Raw genomic sequence first — 26,737 nt, 5'->3', positions numbered from 1 at the left:
TACGTTTCCGCACGGAGCCCCTTCTTATGAGCATCGGATCTCATCATGAGAGGATTGAACTTTTGGTCCTTCCCAATTGCACCTCGGAGATTCTCCTTGGACTTCCCTGGCTTCAACTTCATTCCCCAACCCTGGATTGGTCCACTGGGGAGATCAAGAGTTGGGGGTCCTCTTGTTCCAAGAACTGTCTAAAACCGGTTCCCAGTAACCCTTGCCGTAACTCTGTGGTTCCTCCAGTAACCGGTCTCCCTAAGGCCTATATGGACTTCGCGGATGTTTTCTGCAAAAAACAAGCTGAGACTCTACCTCCTCACAGGCCTTATGATTGCCCTATCGACCTCCTCCCGGGTACTACTCCACCCCGGGGCAGAATTTATCCTCTCTCTGCCCCAGAGACTCTTGCCATGTCCGAATACGTCCAGGAGAATCTAAAAAAGGGCTTTATCCGTAAATCCTCCTCTCCTGCCGGAGCCGGATTTTTCTTTGTGTCCAAAAAAGATGGCTCCCTACGTCCTTGCATTGACTACCGCGGTCTTAATAAAATCACGGTTAAGAACCGCTACCCCTTACCCCTCATCTCTGAACTCTTTGATCGCCTCCAAGGTGCCCACATCTTCACTAAATTGGACTTAAGAGGCGCCTATAACCTCATCCGCATCAGAGAGGGGGACGAGTGGAAAACGGCATTTAACACCAGAGATGGACACTTTGAGTATCTGGTCATGCCCTTTGGACTGTGCAATGCCCCTGCCGTCTTCCAAGACTTTGTCAATGAAATTTTTCGTGATCTGTTATACTCCTGTGTTGTGGTATATCTGGACGATATCCTAATTTTTTCTGCCAATCTAGAAGAACACCGCCAGCATGTCCGTATGGTTCTTCAGAGACTTCGTGACAACCAACTCTATGCCAAAATTGAGAAATGTCTGTTTGAATGCCAATCTCTTCCTTTTCTAGGATATTTGGTCTCTGGCCAGGGACTACAGATGGATCCAGACAAACTCTCTGCCGTCTTAAATTGGCCACGCCCCTCCGGACTCCGTGCTATCCAACGCTTTTTGGGGTTCGCCAATTATTACAGGCAATTTATTCCACATTTTTCTACCATTGTGGCTCCTATCGTGGCTTTAACCAAAAAAAAATGCTGATCCCAAGTCCTGGCCTCCTCAAGCAGAAGACTCCTTTAAACGACTCAAGTCTGCCTTTTCTTCGGCTCCCGTGCTCTCCAGACCTGACCCTTCCAAACCCTTCCTATTGGAGGTTGATGCCTCCTCAGTAGGAGCTGGAGCTGTTCTTCTACAAAAAAATTCTTCCGGGCATGCTGTCACTTGTGGTTTTTTCTCTAGGACCTTCTCTCCAGCGGAGAGGAACTACTCCATCGGGGATCGAGAGCTTCTAGCCATTAAATTAGCACTTGAGGAATGGAGGCATCTGCTGGAGGGATCAAGATTTCCTGTTATTATCTACACCGACCACAAGAACCTCTCCTACCTCCAGTCGGCCCAACGGCTGAATCCTCGCCAGGCCCGGTGGTCTCTGTTCTTTGCCCGATTTAATTTTGAGATTCACTTTCGTCCTGCCGATAAGAACATTAGGGCCGATGCTCTCTCTCGTTCCTCGGATGCCTCAGAAGTTGATCTCCCTCCGCAACACATCATTCCACCTGACTGCCTGATCTCCATTTCTCCTGCCTCCATCAGGCAGACTCCTCCAGGAAAGACCTTTGTTTCTCCACGCCAACGCCTCGGAATCCTCAAATGGGGTCACTCCTCCCATCTCGCAGGTCATGCGGGCATCAAGAAATCTGTGCAACTCATCTCCCGCTTCTATTGGTGGCCGACTCTGGAGACGGATGTTGGGGACTTTGTGCGAGCCTGCACTATCTGTGCCCGGGATAAGACTCCTCGCCAGAAGCCCGCTGGTTTTCTTCATCCTCTGCCTGTCCCCGAACAGCCTTGGTCTCTGATTGGTATGGATTTTATTACTGATTTACCCCCTTCCCGTGGCAACACCGTTATTTGGGTGGTCGTTGATCGATTCTCCAAAATGGCACATTTCATCCCTCTTCCTGGTCTTCCTTCTGCGCCTCAGTTGGCTAAACAATTTTTTGTACACATTTTTCGTCTTCACGGGTTGCCTACGCAGATTGTCTCGGATAGAGGGGTCCAATTCGTGTCTAAATTCTGGAGAGCTCTCTGTAAACAACTCAAGATTAAATTAAATTTTTCCTCTGCATATCATCCCCAGTCCAATGGACAAGTAGAAAGAATTAACCAGATCCTGGGTGATTATTTGCGACATTTTGTTTCCTCCCGCCAGGATGACTGGGCAGATCTCCTTCCATGGGCCGAATTCTCGTATAACTTCAGGGTCTCTGAATCTTCCTCCAAATCCCCATTTTTCGTGGTGTACGGCCGTCACCCTCTTCCCCCCCTCCCTACCCCCTTGCCCTCTGGTCTGCCCGCTGTGGATGAAATTTCTCGTGACCTTTCCATTATATGGAGAGAGACCCAAAATTCTCTCTTACAGGCTTCTTCACGCATGAAGAGGTTCGCGGATAAGAAAAGAAGAGCTCCCCCCGTTTTTTCCCCTGGAGACAAGGTATGGCTCTCCGCTAAATATGTCCGCTTCCGTGTCCCTAGCTACAAGTTGGGACCACGCTATCTTGGTCCTTTCAAAATTTTGTGTCAAATTAATCCTGTCTCTTATAAACTTCTTCTTCCTCCTTCTCTTCGTATCCCTAATGCCTTTCACGTCTCTCTTCTCAAACCACTCATCCTCAACCGTTTTTCTCCCAAATCTGTTCCTCCCACTCCTGTTTCCGGCTCCTCGGACGTCTTCTCGGTCAAGGAAATTTTGGCTGCCAAAAAGGTCAGAGGGAAAAATTTTTTTTTAGTAGACTGGGAGGGTTGTGGCCCTGAAGAGAGATCCTGGGAACCTGAGGACAACATCCTTGACAAAAGTCTGCTCCTCAGGTTCTCAGGCTCCAAGAAGAGGGGGAGACCCAAGGGGGGGGGTACTGTTACGCCGAGCGCTCCGGGTCCCCGCTCCTCCCCGGAGCGCTCGCTTCACTCCCTCCGCTGCAGCGCTCCGGTCACGTCCTCTGACCCGGGGCGCTGCGATCCTGCTGCCAGCCGGGATGCGATTCGCGATGCGGGTAGCGCCCGCTCGCGATGCGCACCCCGGCTCCCCTACCTGACTCGCTCCCCGTCTGTTCTGTCCCGGCGCGCGCGGCCCCGCTCCCTAGGGCGCGCGCGCGCCGGGTCTCTGCGATTTAAAGGGCCACTGCGCCGCTGATTGGCGCAGTGGTTCCAATTAGGGTTTTCACCTGTGCACTTCCCTATATTACCTCACTTCCCTTGCACTCCCTTGCCGGATCTTGTTGCCTTAGTGCCAGTGAAAGCGTTCCTTGTGTGTTCCTTGCCAGTGTTTCCAGATCTTCTGCCTTTGCCCCTGACTACGATCCTTGCTGCCTGCCCCGACCTTCTGCTACGTCCGACCTTGCTTCTGCCTACTCCCTTGTACCGCGCCTATCTTCAGCAGCCAGAGAGGTGAGCCGTTGCTAGTGGATACGACCTGGTCACTACCGCCGCAGCAAGACCATCCCGCTTTGCGGCGGGCTCTGGTGAAAACCAGTAGTGGCTTAGAACCGGTCCACTAGCACGGTCCACGCCAATCCCTCTCTGGCACAGAGGGTCCACTACCTGCCAGCCGGCATCGTGACAATTGCTTCTTTTATTTCTTTGAGGTCTTCTTAAAAATGAAGGAAGTAATCTGATTGGTTGCCATGGGCAACTGGTCAAATTGTCCTCTACATAGGTTTTGATAAATCTTCTCCCAGGAGTCTAAACAGGAGTCCAAAGCCCAAAGGCCAAACAACCCTATCCCTCTTCTACCCCTAAAATGTAACCTTTTTACACTATGATGTAATGAAGGATAATCCATAAATACTCCACCCAATATACTGTCAGCCATTGCATTACATAAGGCAGTGCATCAATATACTAACATAAAGTTTGTGCAGATTAAATTGAATTGTTGTGCAAATGCTGCAAATGCTGCTCTAGGAGCAATGAAATGACGTCTTCATTTACATACAAACAGGGGTCAAGTCCTGGGAAAAAAAGTGTGGGAACTGTTCCCCCAAAATTTCCAGTTAAAGGGGTGCTAGACATCTTATCCCCTATCCAAAGAATTGGGGATATGGTGTCTGATCCCGGGGGTCCCAACGCTGGGGACCCCCACGTTCTCCCTGCTGCACCCGGCATTCGTTTAGAGCATTGGGTGCAGCGCCGGAGGTTCGTGACGTCATGGTCATGGCCCCTCAATGCAAGTCTATGGGAGGGGGCCTGACGGCTGTCACGCCCACTCCCATAGACTTGCATTGAGGGGGCATTACTGTGACATCACAAGCCTCTGCCCCGCATCACCAGTCATCCAGCACGGAGCCCCATGATCTGACATCTTATCCCCTATACTTTGGATAGGGGATAAGATGTCTAGGGCCGAAGTACCCCTTTAAGGGCTGGTCCTGCAGAACTCCTGCTAATGGGAACTGCGTTCCTGCTGTGGAAAAAGTGCAGGAACTCCGTTCCCATGGGTTCCTGCAGGACTTGAGCCCTGCATACAAATCTGTCCCAAATGCCCAGCAAAAAAACATGTGTTACATGCAGATTTTGTTGCAAAATTATAGTGGATCTCACCCCCTATGCACATAAAAGTGGTGAAATCAGTCCCAAATCTACAACATTATGAGCCTCTGTGGCCAGGGGTGTGACTATAGGGGGTGCTGAGTTTTGAATCGCTCTGGGACCCTGGTGCCTAAGGAGGCCCCAAAGATACCTCTGCCCCATAAAATATCAGTATTGTAAATGGCACATGGTGCCCTGTTTCAAATTTTGTGTTAGTACCCAAAAGCTACATGTTACGCCTCTGGCTGTGGCTGTAAATTTGCAGGTAAGGGGCATGTCCTGAATCATTTGTGTCATGGTTCTCACCTCGCCTACTACACTGTGAATAGCTTTCAGATTGCTAAACAGAACTCTACAGCATAGCCACCAGCATTCTATTGTGTAGTCTCTTGCCTACCCTTTAGCTCACTATGAGCCATGGCTCCCTGAACACAATAGCATCCACTCATGCTGGATCACATAGCCAGGAACACAACATCACCACATTACCAGAAACGCCTTTTGACAGCTAAATAATCTGGTAGAGTGCTGTATGAGCTCCCTGCCTGATCATTGAGGACATGGTGATAGTGGAAATTGTACTGGTCACTCGGGACTTTTAAGTCTAAAAAAGTGCTCCTTATAAATCAAAGAGCACAGTACTTTTAGATATCAAAGAGCAACTACAATGTGTATATCCCTAATATCTCATTGGCTTCTAGTAATTACTGTTGTGCTATCAAGCCTAGCAAAAGTATTGTATTTTAGTTTCCAGATGGTGTGAAAGACAACACTTTATAGTTTAAATAGCAGGCCCAATCACAGAAAGTTGTACAAGAAAGATTAGTTGCTACTTTTATGGACCTTAAAGTGAAAAAATCAACCATTGAAATATTAAAAAGGAACCTGTCATCTTAAAAATGCAGTATTATCTGTAGACAGCATGTAATAGGGCAGGTGGAGATGTGCAGATAGATATAGTTTTATGGGAAAAGATTCAGTAGAACTAGTATTTAATTTATCTAAACTTTAATTCATTCTGGGCCTTGGAGTTCAGTGGGTGGTCCTAATAAGTTATTGACAGCTTTTCCTTTATGATTGTTTTTTTTTTTTACAAATACCTGCCAATCACTAATTTTGACTACCTACTGGACTCTTAAAGGGGTACTCTGGGGGAACTTAACCCATAGCCCATTCTTTCCCTCTCATCAATCTATTTAATTTATTTGTCGAAATATCATTCATTAGCTATATAGAGCACTTTCTCTTCTTTGGTTGTCACAATGCATGCATGAAGTGAGGGAATTACCGTACATCATCCAGCCATCCACTCTGTCTCTGTCCTTCTCCGAAAGCAGCCTCCACCCTCCTGAGAGACACAGACCACATGGTTTCTGCCCTGCACTGATGAGTCAGGCTCTCTTTAGTGCTGAGAACTGGGAGGTGTGTGCAGCCTCAGCCAATCAGACACGGAACCTCTCCATGCTGCTCAGTGCAGAAGGGTGGGGGCTGCTCTCTGAGAGTCAGTTGGACAGCAGAGAAGAACTGCTATGATTCCTGGGAAATGTAGGCAAGGGGAGAGAAGGATAGCAAAGAATATCAAGCAGCCAGAGAAGACAACAGAGGCCAAAGGAGCCATGCACATATGGCAGGGTGGTTTACAGGGAACATATCCAGATACTATGATGGCTTTGGAGCTATCTATCTATCTATCTATATATATTTATATGTGTGTATATATATATATATATATATATATATATATGTGTGTGTGTGTGTGTGCGTGTGTATATATATATATATATATATATATATATATATGTATAGTGTATTTCCATTGAATACCCCTTTAAGCCCAGAGCAGCTCCTCCAGCTCAATGACATGCAGTTTACAGATAAAAAAAAAATTGAAAAAAATGGCAATAATTATACTTAAATAGTTTTCCAGATCCGTGGAGGGAGGGCAAATAAAGTGGTGAATATCTGTTATTATAGTATATTATTTATTGACTTGTTTATAAAAAAGCAAAAAGAAATAAAACTCTACTTAAGGAGAGTAAAAAGATAATTACTTTATATCAAGCATTATTATATAAAAAGAAAGTTCTTTATCCTTTCAATCCCAAATTGTTCTGACAGAAAGGTCAGTGCTCTCATTTCCAGGGTAATAGGCTAGTTAATAACACAGAACCAGTGTTTCTGACAATTACTTGGGTGGTAATAAATAACTATATAACTAATGTTCTTACATGTTGTAGTACAGTCTCAACGAAGGAGGCAAACAGCTACTTAAAGGACACGTGGGAGGTTAAACATTTTATTTGAATGTACAATGAACAGCTCCTTTTAGCTCCAAAACCATAATTCCTTGGAAGGCAAGCCAAAAATAGTATTGTACTGTGTTAGCCAGAAAAATTATCAAAATATTTTAGGAGTGAAACCTTTATTGGCAAATCAATGAATTTTTTTATTTGGTCTGAGTCTGGTGATATATTCCACTTTTTTAACAGCTGTTTTTTATTCAAGTGTTATTGGGGAATCTAGCAGTTACCTTTTGGGTCAAGAATGCACAGGGAAAGGGAACAGGTATGTTTTGAATAAGTCAGACCAATTATTAACTTCTGTATGATACAGTACAGAGCAGTAATGAAGAAACTCCTCTTCTATTTTCTTTGAATCACTATTTCCTACTTTTGTAATAGTATCCCTCTTTTATCCTTCTGATTTCTTATTACATTTATTAACATGATATTTGGTTTCTCTCACTCTCTCTTTCCCCCTAAGGTAGTAAATTTCACATCAAGCTTTTTTCTCCTATGCTTTTAACCATTTATCCTTATTTTCTTTTATTGGCCGACTAATGAAAATCTCCTCAGCCCCCACAGCCCTCCTGTTACTTTCTAACTCAATCTAAGTAAAATGAATTGGACTTTTTTTTCTTACGGTGTTGTAATTGTTTGTGTCAGATGGGGGGTTGAGCGCATACAAAGCTGCTGATCTTATAGTTTTTTTTCAAAGAAATCCCAAGTCTCTAATGTATGGAGAAAATTATGTGCGAAACAAAGTGAATGTTAATTGGGTTGGCGACGATGTCTCACGAAGTCAGAGAACAATGGACTAAATTAACAGGTTGATACTTATGTAACACACTGCAGCCATAGTAGGCAGAATAGTGGCAAACACCTACAGTGCAAATTAATAACCCCTTAAGGATGCAGCACATTTTGGCCTTAAAGGGGTACTCTGGCGCAAAGACATCCTATCCCCTATCCAAAGAATAAGATGCCTGATCGTGGGGGTCACGCCGCTGGGGACCCCCATTATCTTCCACGCCGCACCCGTTAGAATCAGCATGCTCGCTCCGGGTCTGATTACTAGCTATCACAGGGACGGGGCATAGTGATGTCATGGCTCCGCCCCCATGTGACATCACGCTCCACCCCCTCAATGCAAGCCTATGGAGGGGGCGGGACAGCTGTCACGCCCCCTCCATAGGCTTGCATTGAGGGGGCGGATAGGGGATAAGATGGGATAAGATGTCTTAGTGTCGGAGTACCCCTTTAAGGGGACATGACTCTTTTATTTTTATATCCACAGAGCAATATCAAGGATTTTTTTTTGCACATACAATTGTACTTTGTAATGACACAATTTATTTTACCCTAAAATATATGGCGCAACCAAAAAAATATTATTTTATGGTAGGAACTAAAAAGAAAAATGCAATTTCACTAATTTTGGGAGGTTTTGTTTTTACGCAGTGCACATAACGGTAAATTCGACATGTTCTACTTATTCTGGGGATCAGTATAATTAAAATAATACCTATATTTACATGTGTTTCTATCATTGTACTACTTTTAAGAAAACTCTAAATTTCTTAACAAAATTAGCATGTTTAAAATCGTTCTATTCTGACCATCTATATGACATCTGCTTTTACTGTTTATTGCTATTCATAGGCATAGCACTGATCAGTGATAATAATGGTTATCTACTTCATTGGTCTGCTAGAAGGCAGACCAGAGAAGAAGATCGCAGCAGACAGCCGGGAGCAGGTAAATGAAGCATCTTGATTCATCAGACCCCTGCAATTGCACAGCGGGTAGTCTGATGAATCCTTCCTGAGCCCCACAGATACCTTCGAGGCCATGGTCGGCATTGATCACAGCATCTGAAGCATTAATAGTGGGCATATCTTATTAGATCATTAATAAATAATTTTATACTTACCTACAAATTGTGTCCACTATCCTTGACCTTTGAGCCCCATTTTATTCTGGTTAAATTTCTATTATCCTATTTCCCCTTGGGTATAGGTGCCAATATTGGGTTGCCCAGGTCTATATTAGTATAAGCATAACAGGAGCCACTCCACCCCCAATTTTATTAGATTTGTAAATGATTTCTATTAAAAAAAATCGTAATCCTTCCACTGGCTGCAGCGAAGGAAAAGGGAAGCCTGGCATTAAATTATTTCACAGGCCTCTATAAGAGAACTATGTTGAGGCTGTGCCCTGAAGTCAAAGGGGCGCAGCCTCAACATACAAGACAGAAATGTGGTATTAAAGGGGTACTCAGGTGTAAAACTTTATTTTTTTTAAATCAACTGGAGCCAGAAAGTTAAACGGATTTGTAAATTATTTCTATTAACCACTTAAGGACCTAGGGCGTATGGATACGCCTTGACGTCCTGGTACTTAAGGACCCAGGGCGTATCCATACGCCCGTGGGAATTTTGGTCCCTGCCGCGTGCCGGGCGGGGACCAGGCTGGGGTGACTGCTGATATCAATCAGCAGGCACCCCGCGCAAATGCCATGGGGGGTCATGAGACCCCCCCCCCAGTCGGCGATCGGCGCAAATCGCAAGTGAATTCACACTTGCGATTTGCGCCGAAATCGGGTCATATGGGTCTATGGTGACCCGGAATATAAGGGGGATCGTGGTTGTCTAAGACACCCACGATCCCCCTGTAGGCATAAGAGTGAGGTGGCAGGGGTGCCACCCCTCCTATCCCTGCTATTGGTCTGCTATTGATCGTTAGAGGCGACGACCAATAGCAGACCGGGGGTGGGGGGGTTAACTTTCGTTTTCCCCGTCTTGCCCACCCACAATAGGCGGGGCTGAACGGGGAACCGAAGGGGACCGGGTGCCGACGTCCACTCACCGATCCGGAAGCTGCGGTGACATTGATTGGCGGGCGGCGTGACGTGCGTCAAAAGAGGACGTCTCCTGGGATCCTACGGAAGCTGGTGAGTTGATCTGGAGGGCTACAGTCTGAGACTGTGGTCTCTAAACTGTAGCCCTCCAGATGTTGCACAACTACAACTCCCAGCATGCCCAGACAGCTGTTTGGGCATGCTGGAATATGTAGGTCTGCAACAGCTGGAGGGCTGCAGTTTGAGACCATTATACAGTGGTCTCTAAACTATATCACTCCAGATCTTGCAAAACTACAACTCCTAGCATGCCCACATAGCTGTTTGTTGTCTGGGCATGCTGGGAGTTGTAGTTTTGCAACATCTGGAGGTCCACAGTTTGGAGATCACTGTGCACTTGTCTAAAAACTGTAGCTCTCCAGATGTTGCAAAACTGCAAATCCCAGCATGCCCAGAAAGCAAACAGCTGTCTCGGCATGCTGGGAGTTGTAGTTGGGTACCTCCAGCTGTTGCATAACTACATCTCCCAGCATGCCCTTCGGTGATTAGTACATGCTGGGAGTTGTAGTTTTGCAACAGCTGGAGGCACACTGGTTGGAAAATACTGAGTTAGGTAACAGAACCTAACTGAAGGTTTTCCAACCAGTGTGCCTCCAGCTGTTGCAAAAGTACAACTCCCAGCATGCACAGTCTGTCAGTACATGCTGGGAGTTGTAGCTTTGAAACAGCTGGAGGTTTGCCCTCCACCCCCCCCCCCCCCCCATGTGAATGTACAGGGTACATTCACACGGACAGGTTTACAGTAAATTTCCTGCTTCAAATTTGGGCTGCGGCAAATTTTTCGCACAACAAGGCTCAGGAATGAGAGCGCACCATGTACATTTGAGGCCTAAATTGGTGATTTGCATAGGGGTGGCTGATTTTACAGCGGTTCTGACAAACGCAAAAAAATAAATACCCACATGTGACCCCATTTTGGAAACTACACCCCTCACGGAACGTGACAAGGGGTATAGTGAGCCTGAACACCCCACAGGTGTTTGACAAATTTTCATTATATTTTTTCACTAAAATTATATTTTTTCACTAAAAGGGAAAATAGGAAAAAAGCCCCCCCAAATTTGTAACCCCATCTCTTCTGAGTAAGAACATACCCCATATGTGAATTTAAAGTGCTCTGCGGGCGAACAACAATGCTCAGAAGAGAAGGAGCGCCATTAGGATTTTGTAGAGAAAATTTGTCCGGAATTGAAGGCCACATGTGTTTACAAAGCCCCCATAGTGCCAGAACAATGGACCCCCCGACACATGTGACCCCATTTTGGAAACTACACCCCTCACGTAATGTAATAAGGGGTACATTGAGAATTTACGCCCCACAGGTGTCTGACAGATTTTTGGAACAGTGGTCCGTAAAAATGAAAATTTTTAATTTTTCATTTGCACAGCCCACTGTTCCAAAGATCTGTGGGGTGTAAATACTCACTGCCCCCCTTATTGAATTCTGTGAGGGGTTTAGTTTCCAAAATGGGGTCACATGTGGGGGGGTCCACAGTTCTGGCACCACGGGGGGCTTTGTAAATGCACATGGCCCCTGACAACCATTCCAAACGAATTCTCTTTCCAAAAGCTCAATGGCGCTCCTCCTCTTCTGAGCATTGTAGTTCGCCAGCAGAGCATTTTACGTCCTAACATTTCCATACTCAGAATAAATGGGGTTACAAATGTTGGGGGTCCCTTTCTCCTATTACCCCTTGTAAAAATGTAAAATTTAGGGGGAAAACTGCATTTTAGTAAAAAAAAAAAAATTAATTTACACATCCAACTTTAACGAAAAGTCGTCAAACACTGTGGGGTGTTAAGGCTCAGCGGACCCCTTGTTACGTTCCTTGAGGGGTGTAGTTTCCAAAATAGTATGCCATGTGGGTATTTGTTGCTGTTCTGGCACCACAGGGGCTTCCTAAATGCGACATGCCCCCAAAAAACCATTTCAACAAAAGTTGCTTTCAAAAAGCCAAATGTAACTCCTTCTCTTCTGAGCATTGTAGTTCGCCCGCAAAGCATTTTACGTCCTAACATGGGGTATTTCCATACTCAGAAGAGATGGGGTTACAAATTTGGGGGGGGGGGCATTTTCTCCCATTACCCTTTGTAAAAATGGTAAATTTGGGGGAAAAACTGCACTTTAGTGTGACATTTTTTTTTTCCATTTACACATCCGATTTTAACGAAAAGTTGTCAAACACCTGTGGGTTTTTAAGGTTAACTGGACCCCTTGTTACGTGCATTGAGGGGTTTACTTTCCAAAATGGTATGCCATGTGGTGTTTTCTGCTGTTCTGGCACCATAGGGGCTTTTCTAAATGTGACATGCCCCCCAAAAACCATTTCAGAAAAATTCACTCTCCAAAATCCCATTGTCGCTCCTTCCCTTCTGTGCCCTCTACTGCGCCCGCCGAACACTTGACATACACATATGAGGTATTTCCTTACTCGAGAGAAATTGGATTACAAATTTTGGGGGCTTTTTCTCCTATTACCACTTGTAATAATTCAAAAACTGGGTCTACAAGAACATATAGCGAGTGTAAAAAATGAAGATTTTGAATTTTCTCCTTCACTTTGCTGCTTTTCCTGTGAAACACCTAAAGAGTTAACACACTTACTGAATGTCATTTTGAATACTTTGAGGGGTGCAGTTTTTATAATGGTGTCATTTGTGGGGTGTTTCTAATATGAAGGCCCTTCAAATCCACTTCAAAACTGAACTGGTCCCTGAAAAATTCTGATTTTGAAAATGTTGTGAAAAATTTGAAAATTGCTGCTGAACTTTGAAGCCCTCTGATGTCTTCAAAAAGTAAAAACATGTAAACTTTATGATGCAAACATAAAGTAGACATATTGTATATGTGAATCAATGTATAATTTATTTGGAATATCCATTTTCCTTATAAGCAGAGAGCTTCAAAGTTAAAAAAAATGCTAAATTTTCAATTTTTTCATCAAATTTTGGAAATTTTCACCAAGAAATTATGCAAGTATCGACAAAATATTACCACTAACATAAAGTAGAATATGTCCTGAAAAAACAATCTCAGAATCAGAATGAAAGGTAAAAGCATCCCAGAGTTATTAATGCTTGAAGATGCAGATGTTCAAAAAATGGCCGGGTCCTTAAGGTATATTTGGGCTGGGTCCTTAAGGGGTTAAAAAATCTTAATCCTTCCAGTACTTATTAGCTGCTGAATACTACAGAGGAAATTATTTTCTTTTTGAAACACAGTGCTCTCTGCTGACATCCATTTTAAGAACTGTCCAGAGTAGGAGAAAATTCCCATAACAAACATATTGTTACGCCGAGCGCTCCGGGTCCCCGTTCCTCCCCGGAGCGCCCGCCTCATCTTCGTTGTTGCAGCGCCCCGGTCAGATCCACTGACCGGGTGCGCTGCGGTCCCGCCTTCAGCCGGGATGCGATTCGCGATGCGGATAGCGCCCGCTCGCGATGCGCACCCCGGCCCCCGTACCTGACTCGCTCTCCCTCGGTCCTGTCCCGGCGCGCGCGGCCCCGCTCCCTAGGGCGCGCGCGCGCCGGGTCTCTGCGATTTAAAGGGCCAGTGCACCAATGATGGTGCCTGGCCCAATCTTCCCAATTAGCTTAATTGGTAATCACCTGTGCACTTCCCTATATTACCTCACTTCCCTTGCACTCCCTTGCCAGATCTTGTTGCCTTAGTGCCTAGTGAAAGCGTTCCCTTGTCTGTTCCTAGCCCGTGTTCCTGACCTCCTGCCGTTGCCCCTGACTACTATCCTTGCTGCCTGCCTCGACCTTCTGCTACGTCCGACCTTGCTTCTGCCTACTCCCTTGTACCTCGCCTATCTTCAGTATCTTCAGCAGCCAGAGAGGTGAGCCGTTGCTAGTGGATACGACCTGGTCACTACCGCCGCAGCAAGACCATCCCGCTTTGCGGCGGGCTCTGGTGAAAACCTGTAGTGGCTTAGAACCGGTCCACTAGCGCGGTCCTCGCCAACCCCTCTCTGGCACAGAGGATCCACCTCCTGCCAGCCGGCATCGTGACAGTAGATCCGGCCATGGATCCCGCTGAAGATCCTACACTGGTCGCCCAGCTAGCCCTAAAGATCGCCCAACGAGATCAACAGCTGGCATACTTGACCTCCGAGGCACTGCGTATTCAGTCACAGATACAGCAGCTGCAGCCGCAGATACAGCAACAGCTACAGCTGCAACTACCATCTCCTCCGCCGGCTCCTGCAACTCCTCCGCAGCAACCGGTCCTTCCTAACCCCTGCTTGTCCCTGCCGGACAAATTTGGCGTAAAGATCGCCCAACGAGATCAACAGCTGGCATACTTGATCTCCGAGACACAGCGTCTTCAGTCACAGTTACAGCAGCTGCTGCCGCAGATACAGCAACTTCAGTCACAGCAGCTGCTGCCGCAGATACAGCAACTTCAGTCACAGCTACAGCTGCAACAACCATCTCCTCCGCCGGCTCCTGCAACTCCTCCGCAGCAACCAGCCGTTCTTAACCCCTGCTTGTCCCTGCCGGACAAGTTTGATGGGGACCGCAATGATTCTGCCACAGCCACAGTCCAGTCCTTCTTCGCTGAGGTCCGTGGTGTCTTCGAGGAGCCTGCCCGAGCTTCTTCTGCCGAGATTGCCCTGCTGAACCTGGAACAGGGTGTTTCTTCCGTTGGCGAGTACGCCATTCAGTTCCGTGCTCTTGCTTACGAGTTGTCCTGGAATAGTGAGGTTCTCTGCGCGACCTTTAAAAAAGGCCTATCCAGCAACATTAAAGATGTTCTGGCCGCACGAGAGACTCCTGCTGACCTACATGAACTCATTCATCTTGCCACTCGCATTGACATGCGTTCTTCCGGATGGCGTCTGGAGCTCCGCCTGGATATGGACTTTGTTCGCACGAAGCGTTTTTTCTCCCCGGCTCCTCTCTCCTCTGGTCCTCTGCAATCCGTTCCTGTGCTTCCCGCCGCGGAGGCTATGCAAGTTGACCGGTCTCGCTTGACACCTCTAGAGAGGACACGACGCCGCATGGAGAATCTTTGCCTGTACTATGCCGGTACCGAACACTTCCTGAAGGATTGTCCTATCCGTCCTCCCCGCCTGGAAAGACGTACGCTGACTCCGCACAAAGGTGACACAGTTCTTGATGTCAACTCTGCTTCTCCACGCCTTACTGTGCCTGTGCGGATATCTGCCTCTACCTTCTCCTTCTCTACTATGCTCGTCTTGGACTCCGGATCTGCAGGAAAATTTTTTTTGGCCTCTCTCATCAACAGGTTCTACGTTCCTGTGACCAGTCTCGCCAGACCCCTCTACATCTATTGTTTTTACAATAAAAGATTGGACTGTCTCGTACGTTTCCACACAGAACCCCTCCTAATTTGCATCGGACCTCATCACGGAAAAATTGAGTTTGTTTTCCTCAGGTTCTTTGGCCCCAAGAAGAGGGGGAGACCCAAGGGGGGGGGTACTGTTACGCCGAGCGCTCCGGGTCCCCGTTCCTCCCCGGAGCGCCCGCCTCATCTTCGTTGTTGCAGCGCCCCGGTCAGATCCACTGACCGGGTGCGCTGCGGTCCCGCCTTCAGCCGGGATGCGATTCGCGATGCGGATAGCGCCCGCTCGCTATGCGCACCCCGGCCCCCGTACCTGACTCGCTCTCCCTCGGTCCTGTCCCGGCGCGCGCGGCCCCGCTCCCTAGGGCGCGCGCGCCGGGTCTCTGCGATTTAAAGGGCCAGTGCACCAATGATGGTGCCTGGCCCAATCTTCCCAATTAGCTTAATTGGTAATCACCTGTGCACTTCCCTATATTACCTCACTTCCCTTGCACTCCCTTGCCGGATCTTGTTGCCTTAGTGCCTAGTGAAAGCGTTCCCTTGTCTGTTCCTAGCCCGTGTTCCTGACCTCCTGCCGTTGCCCCTGACTACTATCCTTGCTGCCTGCCTCGACCTTCTGCTACGTCCGACCTTGCTTCTGCCTACTCCCTTGTACCTCGCCTATCTTCAGTATCTTCAGCAGCCAGAGAGGTGAGCCGTTGCTAGTGGATACGACCTGGTCACTACCGCCGCAGCAAGACCATCCCGCTTTGCGGCGGGCTCTGGTGAAAACCTGTAGTGGCTTAGAACCGGTCCACTAGTGCGGTCCTCGCCAACCCCTCTCTGGCACAGAGGATCCACCTCCTGCCAGCCGGCATCGTGACACATATGCTGCTCTGGACAGTTACTAAAATGGACAGAGGTGTCAGCAGAGAGCACTATGCTCATGATGTCAGCAGAGAGCACTGTATTCCAAAAAGAAAATAATTTCCTCTGTAGTATTCAGCAGCTAATAAGTACTGGAAGGATTAAGATTTTTTAATAGAAAAAATTTACAAATCTGTTTAACTTTCTGGCACCAGTTGATTTAAAAAAAAAAAAGTTTTCCACCTGAGTACCCCTTTAACCCCTTCCCGACCTATGACATACCTGTACGTCATGGGTGGCAAGGTGTTCCCGACCCATGACATACAGGTACGTCATGGACATTACTGCCGCTACTCGCGGCATCCCGCAGCGCCCGGAAAGATGGTGGCTATCACTGATAGCCAGCCATCTTACCGTGCGACCACGGGGGGTTTCGTCCCCCACCCCCCCCCCCAGCGATCGCTGCTATCAACTGGTCAAATCTGACTAGCTGATAGCAGCGTTTCGCTATCAGAATACTTAGCAGCGCGGTGTGTGAGTTCCGATCACGGGGATCGGGACACACACCGCTCTGCTAAGTGTCCCTGACCCGTCCCCCGGCGTCACTTACCCGTCGGAGCGGGGTCCCGAGCGGTCCCGGCGTCCTCCAGGCGGTCCCGGCGTCCTCCGTGCGGTCCTGGCTGCGCTGCGTCCCGGAGGTGAGTTTCCGGCAGCAGTGCGGCATCTTCATTGGCAGCAGTGAGATCGACGTAAAGCGATCTCACTGCTGCCTCTGAGAGTTTCAAAACTGCAACTCCCAGCATGCCCAGACAGCCTTTGGCTTTCTGGGCATGCTGGGAGTTGTAGTTTTGCAACATCTGGAGGTCCACAGTTTGGAGACCACTGTATAATGGTCTCCAATCTGTGCTCTTCCAGATGTTGCAAAACTACAACTCCCAGCATGCTCAGTCTGTCCAGGCATGCTGGGAGTTGTAGTTCTCTAACATCTGGAAGAGCACAGATTTGAGACCATTATACAGTGGTCTCCAAACTGTGGACCTCCAGATGTTGCAAAACTACAACTCCCAGCATGCCCAGACTGCCCAAGCATGCTGGAAGTTGTAGTTTTGCAACATCTGATCCTTCAGATATTGCCGAACTACAACTTCCAGCATGCCTTGGCAGTCTGGGCATGCTGGGAGTTGTAGTTTTGCAACAACTGGAGGCACACTAGTTGGGAAACATTGTCTGTTTCCTACCTCAGTGCCTCCAGCTGTTGCAATTGTTGCAAAACTATAACTCCCAGCATGCACTGACAGACCATGCATGCTGGGAGTTGTAGTTTTGCAACAGCTGGAGGCACACTGGTTTGGAAACACTAAGTTTGGTTGCAAAACACTTGAAAGTTTATTACTTAACTTAGTGTTTCCAAACCAGTGTTCCTCCAGCTGTTGCAAAACTACAACTCCCAGCATGCACGGATGGGGGCATGCTCGGAGTTTGCAACAGCTGGATGTTTGCCCCCTCCCCCCAATGTGAATGTACAGGGTACACTCACATGGGCGGAGGTTTACAGTGAGTGCTGCAAGTTTGAGATGGCGCAAATTTTGCGCTGCAGCTCAAACTTCCAGCGGCAAACTTGCTGTGAACCTCTGCCCATGTGACTGTACCCTAAAAACACTACACTACACTGACACTAACCTAAAATAAAAAGTAAAAAACACTACATATACACATACCCCTACACAGCCCCCCTCCCCCCAAAAAATGAAAAACGTCTGGTACGCTACTGTTTCCAAAACGGAGCCTCCAGCTGTTGCAAAATAATAACTCCCAGTATTGCCGGACAGCCATTGATTGTCCAGGCATGCTGGGAGTTTTGCAACAGCTGGAGGCACCCTGTTTGGGAATCACTGGCGTAGAATACCCCTATGTCCACCCCTATGCAAATCCCTAATTCAGGCCTCAAATGCGCATGGCGCTCTCTCACTTTGGAGCCCTGTCGTATTTCAGGGCAACAGTTTTGGGACACATATGGGGTATCGCCGTACTCGGGAGAAATTGCCTTACAAATTTTGGGGGGCTTTTTCTTCTTTAACCCCTTATGAAAAGGTGAAGTTGGGGTCTACACCAGCATGTTAGTGTAAAAAAATAAATTTTTTACACTGACATGCTGGTGTTGCCCTATACTTTTCATTTTCACAAGAGGTAAAAGGGAAAAAAGACCCTCTAAATTTGTAACGCAATTTCTCCTGAGTACGGAGATACCCCATATGTGGGCGCAAAGTGCTCTGGGGCGCACAAAAAGGCCCAGAAGGGAGAGTGCACCATGTACATTTGAGGCGATTTGCAGAGGGGTGGCTGATTGTTACAGCAGTTCTGACAAACGCAAAACAATAAATATCCACATGTGACCCCATTTTGGAAACTACACCCCTCACGGAATGTAATAAGGGGTGCAGTGAGCATTTACACCCCACTGGTGTATGACAGATTTTTGGAACAGTGGTCTGTGAAAATGAAAAATAAAATTTTTGATTTGCACAGTCCACTGTTTCAAATATCTGTCAAACGCCAGTGGGGTGTAAATGCTCACTGCACCCATTATTAAATTCCATGAGGGGTATATTTTCCAAAATGGGGTCACATGTGGGGGGGGTCCACTGTTCTGGCACCATAGGGGCTTCCTAAATGGCACATGCCCCCCAAAAACCCTTTCAGAAAAACGTACTCTCCAAAATCCCATTGTCGCTCCTTCCCTTCTGAGCCCTCTACTGCGCCCACCGAACACTTTACATACGCATATGAGGTATTTCCTTACTCAAGAGAAATTGGGTTACCAATTTTAGGGTGATTTCTCTCCTTTTACCCCTTGTAAAATTTCAAAAATTGGGTCTACAAGAAAATGCGAGTGTAAAAAATGAAGATTTAGAATTTTCTCCTTCACTTTGCTGCTATTCCTGTGAAACACCTAAAGGGTAAACACACTTACTGAATGTCATTTTGAATACTTTGGGGGGTGCAGTTTTTATAATGGGGTCATTTATGGGGTATTTCTAATATGAAGATCCTTAAAATCCACTTCCAACCTGAACTGGGCCCTGAAAATTAACGATTTTGAAAATCTTGAGAAAAATTGGAAAATTGCTGCGGAACTTTGAAGCCCTCTGGTGCCCTCCAAAAGTAAAAACTTGTCAATTTTTTAATGCAAACACAAAGTAGACATATTGTATATGTGAATCAATATGTAATTTATTTGGAATATCCATTTTCCTTTCAAGCAGAGACTTTCAAAGTTAGAAAAATGCTAAATTTTCAAAATTTTCATGAAATTTTTAGATTTTTTACCAAGAAAGGATACAAATATCAGTGAAATTTTACCGATAACATAAAGTAGAATATGTCACGAAAAAACAATCTCGGAATCAGAATGATAAGTAAAAGCATCCCAGAGTTATTAATGTTTAAAGTGACAGTGGTCAGATTTTCAAAAAATGCCCAGGTCATGAAGGTGAAAATGGGCTGGGTCATGAAGGGGTTAATACCACATTTCTGTCTTGTATGTTGAGGCTGCGCCCCTTTGACTTCAGGGCACAGCCTCAACATAGTTCTCTTATAGAGGCCTGTGAAATCATTTAATGCCAGGCTTCCCTTTTCCTTCCCTGCAGCCAGTGACTGCTACAATGACGCAATGCTGTGGGGCTGGTATGATAATTTTTCCAGAGCTGGTTTTTAGCCCCAGTCCGGCCCTGCCCCTTCCGTCTATAATTTCCTATGCCCATGTAGATGCTGTAAAGTATATATCTAAATCCTGGTAAAAGAGCAGAGAAGGAGCTCAGGACTTTTTAAAGGGTATTCCAGGAAAAAAAACTTTTTTTAATATATCAACTGGCTCCAGAAAGTTAAACAGATTTGTAAATTACTTCTATTAAAAAATCTTAATCCTTTCAGTACTTATGAGCTTCTGAAGTTAAGGTTGTTCTTTTCTGTCTAAGTGCTCTCTGATGACACATGTCTCGGGAACCGCCCAGTTTAGAAGCAAATCCCCATAGCAAACCTCTTCTAAACTGGGCGGTTCCCGAGACACGTGTCATCAGAGAGCACTTAGACAGAAAAGAACAACCTTAACTTCAGAAGCTCTTAAGTACTCAAAGGATTAAGATTTTTTAATAGAAGTAATTTACAAATCTGTTTATATATAAAAAGCCAGTTTATATATAAAAAAATGTTTTTTCCTGGATAACCCCTTTAACTGCAGGTACTACAGCTCCCAACATGAAGCACACTCTGCTTCATGCTGGAAGCTTAGTACCTGCAATAATAGACAGATCGCAGCGATGCGAGCACTGTATAGAGCTGCTCCGCATCTCTGGGCGATATGTCTATTAGTACAGGTACTATTACTCCATGCTGGGAGTAGTAGTACTACCTAAAAAATGTAAAAAATAGAGAGAAAAAGGTGAAACACACACACTTTATTAAAAATGAATAAAAATTTTGTTATAAAAAAATGTAAATTTAGTTAAATACATAATTTTCCATCCCTACTGCATCTTTTTTTTTTTTGTTACCCAACAAATTTTGAAAAAAATGCAAAAGGGGCCAAAAAAGGCAAATTGCACACAAAGGTAAAAACACAAGAAAAAAATGCAAGAAAAAATGCCAAAGCGCAGGAAAAAACAGTGGCAGTTTTTCTGACGTTTTTCTGACGTTTTTAAGCCTAAAAAAACGCAATGCAAAAACCTCAGTGGAATCCTAGCCTGAGTGTAGTTTTACACCAGTGTAGCATAGCATAGAGTAAGCATAATATTACCCCAGTGTAGTGTAGCATAGTGTTAGCCTAGTTTTACACAGGTGTAGCATAGCTAGCTTAGTTTTTACAGGAACATGGAGCATAGTTCAGGGGCTGATCCAGAGTCGAGTCTCGGGAAGGGCACTATTAGAGTATTTTGTGTTGGCGGACAGAAAATAAGATTACGGAACTTACAATATTATTAAATGTATCATACAGTCCTAATCTTGCTTAAGACTCTTAGGCCGTGCTCATATGTCAGAATAATAATCAAATATACCAATTGCCACAGAATGGGAAAGTGCTAAAGAAATTTTTTACCATTTAAAACTACAGCTCCCAGTATGACCTAAGCAGTGGTAAGGGGATGCTGGGAGTTGTTGTTTCACCCATCATAACTGCAGAACTTACAAGTAACTACAGCTCTGATGTGACATAGTGAGGAGAATACAGAATGATTTCAGTGATTACAGATGACCTCTTCTCTATAGTGAGGAGAATACACAATGATATCAGTGATTACAGGTGACGTCTCCTCTATAGTGAGGAGAATACACAGTGATATCAGTGACTACAGGTGACGTTTTATCATTGTGTATTCTCCTCACTATAGAGAAGACGTCACCTGTAATCGCTGATATCATTGTGTATTCTCCTCACTATAGAGATCAGTGATTACAGGTGACGTCTTCTCTATAGTGAGGAGAATACAGAATGATATCAGTGATTACAGATGACCTCTTCTCTATAGTGAGGAGAATACACAACGATATCAGTGATTACAGGTGACGTCTCCTCTATAGTGAGGAGAATACACAGTGATATCAGTGACTACAGGTGACATCTTATCATTGTGTATTCTCCTCCCTATAGAGAAGACGTCACCTGTAATCACTGATATCATTGTGTATTCTCCTCACTATAGAGAAGACGTCACCTGTAATCACTGATATCATTGTGTATTCTCCTCACTATAGAGATCAGTGATTACAGGTGACATCTTCTCTATAGTGAGGAGAATACACAATGATATCAGTGACACTGTATTCTTTGAATATAATACTGGCACACACCCTCTGAATATAATTCTGACACACTGTACCCCCTGAATATACAACACACTGTACCCTCTGAATATAATACTATCACACCCTGCACCCTCTGAATATAATACTATCACACACTGCACCCTCTAAATATAATACTATCACACACTGTACCCACTGAATATAATACTACCACACACTGTGCCCTCTAAATCTAATACTACCACTCAGTGCATTCTCTGAATATAACTTGCTGTGCAGTGCACCCTCTGAGTAAAATACTGTAATGTATTGTGGCCCCTAAAAAACGTACCACCCCAGAAATTCCTCAAAATATACACTATACTTCTGAAAGGCAAAACACTCTGTGCCTTCACATATAGTAAGAATGCCCCATCTTGTGCCCCTACATATAATAATTATGACCTGTCCTGTTCCCCCCACATAATAATGCCCTCTGTGCTGTGCCCCTCACATATAATGCTCCTGCCATGTGCCCCACACATATAATGCCCCCTGTGCTGTGCCCCACACATATAATGCCCCCATTCTTTGCCCCTCACATATAATGCCTCCATCATGCGCCCCTCATATATAAAGCCCCCATCATGCGTCCCGCACGTATAATGCCCCCTGTGCTGTGCCCCTCACATATAATGCCCCCATCATGCGCCCCTCACATATAATACCCCCATCATGCGCCCTTCACATAAATTGTGCGATTAGCTGAGTGACTATATCAGGTGTATGACCTTCTCACTAAAACTTTTTAATACCATACGAGTATTAGTTAAATACCATCTAAAAAATCTGATTTTTCTACTGGCTCAAAAATCTATGGTAAAAGTTAATATAGGATTAAAAATGGGAAATGAATATCTACTGTACAGGGCCCAGGAGGGTAACGGAGGGGCCACATGGGATGTGCCCCCCCCCCCCCACACACACACACACCCCCAGTGTGATGTGAATGAGGAGATTTCATCAGCTAGAGTTTATAACATTTTATAAAGGGTTAATATGTGGATGGGCAGTTTTGGAGCGTATTTTGATTGGTGGACCCGGCTCCAGTGGGAAATTGGTAAGGGATAAATAAGCAGTCATCCTGGTAGCAATGCTCAGTCCTGGGAACAAAGGAAGAGGATCACATCGGATTCCTGGTGCTGTGGCCAAGTGATGCAGCAGCCAGAAGAGACAGCCCTGGCCGGCGCTATCAGCGGCGCTGTAAAAGAGCTATATATGCGCTTACTGGAGCGAGCGGCCGGGGCTGGGGTCGAAGAATGGCTCATCCGTTGCCTAGAAGAACAGCCGGTGTCGGGAGCGGAGGAGTTCCACTTACCTGCTACCGAGGCATCTGCTGTGGCCGCTCTGGACTCCGCGGGACGCCGACCGGAAGACGAAGTGGAGGCGTAGCTACGCCAGGACATTGCGACGGAAGTGACGTCAGAAGCCGGAGCCAGCCATCTCCCCCGTCGCTCGTCCCGAAACAGCAGCCGGCCCAAGAGGAGGGGATACTCACCGGCGGAAGCAAGTACCAGCAGGGCAGCTGCGAAGAGGACCCCGCCCATCAGCTGGAGGCAACGTCACCGCAGAGGCAGGAGAGGCTGGGCTCAGCTGCGTCGCTGAACAAGGCTGGTGGTGAGTATGTGCCTGCACTTCACACACTAGGCCACAACACATCAGCCGGGGGGGCTCTTTCCACATCTGGGCAGGATTTCTTCTCTGGGCTGGCGTCATTATTTAATATGGTCGCCGCCATGCCCAGAGGGGAAGGAAGCAACAACCAATCTAATGCTAGTTTAGCTTGGGCCAGCCAGCCTTCTATTACTACTGCAGGCAATGGTCCTGCTAGCCTGGGAGCGGAGGCAGCCAGGATTTTGAAGCCTGTTTCCGCTCCACAGGTAGCCAATACTAGATCTGATAGTGTACCTGACATCAGTGGCGGGACTGTTGTCCCTTCCAGCCTGGTGCCAGGTATATGTATGAAAGAAGCATTGACATGTTTTCTGCACTAGGTTTTCACCTGTTACCTACAATAAAAAAGAAAACATGGAAAGGGGAATACATTGATATGTTTTCCCTCTTGCCATCCTCAAAAGAACAGCTCCCCATCACCTCAGATAATAAAAATAGTGAAGATGATAAGAAACGTACAGTTAAGACATTTCAGAATTGGATCCAGGCATTCTGCATTTTAGCAGCAGTAATGAGTGAAAAACATAGATATTATCTTGGAAGCATACAGAAACTTTGGCGGGTCTGCTTGGATTCTATATGATGAAATGCTCAGACAAAAACTCTCAGTACATCCACATATGAAGTGGGGCCAGAAGGATGCGGGCCTGTGGATCAATCTCATGTTGCCTAACCAAAGGTCTCGCAGCTTGCCTGTCACTGGTCAGAGCAATTTTCGTAAAGTGGTGTGCTTCGCATTCAATGACGGGCAATGTCGGTGGCAGTCAAGCTGTAAATATAAGCACAAGTGCACACTGAGCAGGGAACCACCCAGTTAATAAGTGCTTCAAAAAGATCAATTTGTCCACCCAACATATGCCATCCAGCAGGGAGATGCTTTCCCGCAGCGTTGACGCCAGTGAGGCTCATAAACATGCTGCCCTATATAAGCAAGTTCCCAAACACACGGATAGCTAATCTTTTGATTGAAGGTTTTTCTAAAGGATTTTTTGTTCCTGAATTTTCTGGTTCTGGTTGTGTTTGGAATCAGTTTCCCAGAATATGGATGTAGTCAGGGAAAAAATTGGCAAAGAAGTTGCTGAAGACAGGTTGGAAGGCCCCTTTGATTCCCCTCCCTTTAGAAATTTCAGATTATCGCCATTAGGGGTGGTACCTAAAAAAGAGCCAGGCGCTTTTAGGCTCATACATCATTTATCGTATCCACTTAAAAAATCACTAAATGATGAGGTGAATCCAAAGGATTTTGCAGTAGAATATGCAACACTTGATTCTGCCTTGGCCCTGTTAAGGGAAGCAGGACATGGAGCATGGTTGGCCAAGGTTGATATCAAATCCGCATTCAGATTACTCCCAGTTAGAGAGTCAGGTTATAATTCTCTGGGTTTTCAATTTGAGAATAAATTCTATTTTGACAAGGCCCTGCCTATGGGGTTCTCCCTGTCATGTTTCTATTTTAGGCATTCGCTTCCTTTTTGGAGTGGGTAGTTAAGCAGAGGTGTCCGGTGGGTTACATTGTTCATTATTTAGATGATTTTTTGTTCTTGGGTTCTGGTTTAAATGAAGATGTTTTTAGATTATTTAATACTTTTGTTGAGATTTGCAGCCTTTTTGGGATTCCATTAGCACAGGAGAAGACAGTTTTACCAGTCAAAGCGTTAGTGTTTTTGGGTATCAGTATAGATAGCGTGAACATGTGTTTTAGTTTGCCACAGGATAAAATTCAGGTTATGTTGTTAGGTATTAATAACTTTATGTTAAGAAAAAAGGTTACACTTAAAGAACTACAGCAGTTATTTGGTATGTTTGTCTTTGCATCCAAGGTAATCCCCATGGGTAGAGTTTTTTCAAAAAGGTTATATTTAGCAACCAGGGGGATTAAACATCCTAAGTGTCATATTTGTTTAAACAGATCATTAAAGGATGATTTATCATTGTGGGCCGAGTTCCTATCAGACTTTAATGGATCATCAGTTTGGCAGGCTGAGTTCAAGGACTTATCCCAGTTAGGGGTGTTTACAGATGCTGCTGGCTCATCCGGCTTTGGGGCATATTTTAGAGGTCACTGGTGTGCGAACCCTGGCGACCCAGTTGGTCAGCGGCGGGGTTTACAAGTAACATTGTGTTGTTAGAGTTATTTCCTGTGGTAGTGGCTTTGGTCGTTTGCGGTTCAGAGTTTAAGAATAGATGGATTTTGATCCATACAGATAACAAAGGGGTTGCATTTGCCATCAATTGCTTGTCATCAAAATCAGACCCGGTCATTAAGTTACTCCGTCATTTAGTCTTGTTATGTCTTAGATTGAATATATGGTTGAAAGCTCAGTATATAAAAGGGGAAAGTAACGTTATAGCTGATGCACTGTCACGGGGTCGGTTTTGCAGATTTCACAAGCTTTGCCCGGAAGCGGATATGGAGGGCTTCCCCTGCCCAACTCACTTATGGAACCTAGTATGGGATTAATACAACACTTCGCTATGAGAGCTATTTCTGAGAAAACTTATAAAGAATATAGTAAGTATGGTGTAAATGGTTATCTTTTTGTGTTTCTAATGGCGTTTCTTTGTATCAATCTGAGGTTAATTCTTCCTTACAGATCATAGCAGGTCTGTTGGCAAAAGAGTTATCCCACAGCCACTTTTCTAGTGTTCTAGCAGGTATAGCGTTCTTTCAAAAGTGGTTTGATGTGCGCCCCATTAACCTATTTTACCAAGTCAAGCAAGTTTTGAAAGGGTACAGGCTTTCCATTGCTAAGAAAGACCAGAGGAGACCTATTGACTATGTGTTGCTGCAGAAGGTTGTTGATGCTTGTGTTCAAGTGTGTACGGATGAATATGAAACATTTGCTTTTCCAATCAGCCTTTGTTTCGGCATTTTTCGGTGCCTTGCGGATAGGGGAGCTAGCAGCTGAAAATAAATGGTCACCCTCTCCGCTGGACATGGCTACCTCCATGTTGGCCTTGCACCCCACCCACCTCTATCAGGTGTGTATATAAGGTGTCTTGGATGTTCCAGATCCTGCCATGCTTACTGAACTGTTCACACAGAGGCATATACACAGTGTAGGGTCCGTCCCAAGGAGGCTAACTTATCGCGGTGGGACGGTTCAAGCTATTTGTCCGCCGGCGGAGACAAATTTGCGAGCTCAGTGCCTCACTATTTCATAGTTTCACATTTGCA

The 26,737-nt window shown here is 45.7% G+C and overlaps 1 protein-coding gene across 5 annotated transcripts in view; it reads left to right on the top strand.

The window, feature by feature from the left end:
• Positions 1-26,737, top strand: part of GRPR (gastrin releasing peptide receptor) — a 208,850-nt gene that overhangs the window by 75,668 nt on the left and 106,445 nt on the right. Inside the window, exon 2 of one of the 5 annotated variants that reach the window (XM_056559241.1) lies at positions 25,942-26,071. The exons of the other annotated variants lie outside the window; for them this stretch is intronic. The gene's annotated coding sequence lies outside the window, so the exon portion shown is untranslated. The remainder of the gene's footprint in view (positions 1-25,941; positions 26,072-26,737) is intronic. 5 annotated transcript variants of the gene reach the window in all.

This window comes from Hyla sarda, chromosome 2 (genome assembly GCF_029499605.1).
Source record: "Hyla sarda isolate aHylSar1 chromosome 2, aHylSar1.hap1, whole genome shotgun sequence".
Classification (NCBI taxonomy): Eukaryota; Metazoa; Chordata; class Amphibia; order Anura; family Hylidae; genus Hyla; species Hyla sarda.
The sequence above is the reverse complement of the archived record's forward strand: the minus strand, read 5'-3'. Positions and strand labels throughout refer to the sequence as shown.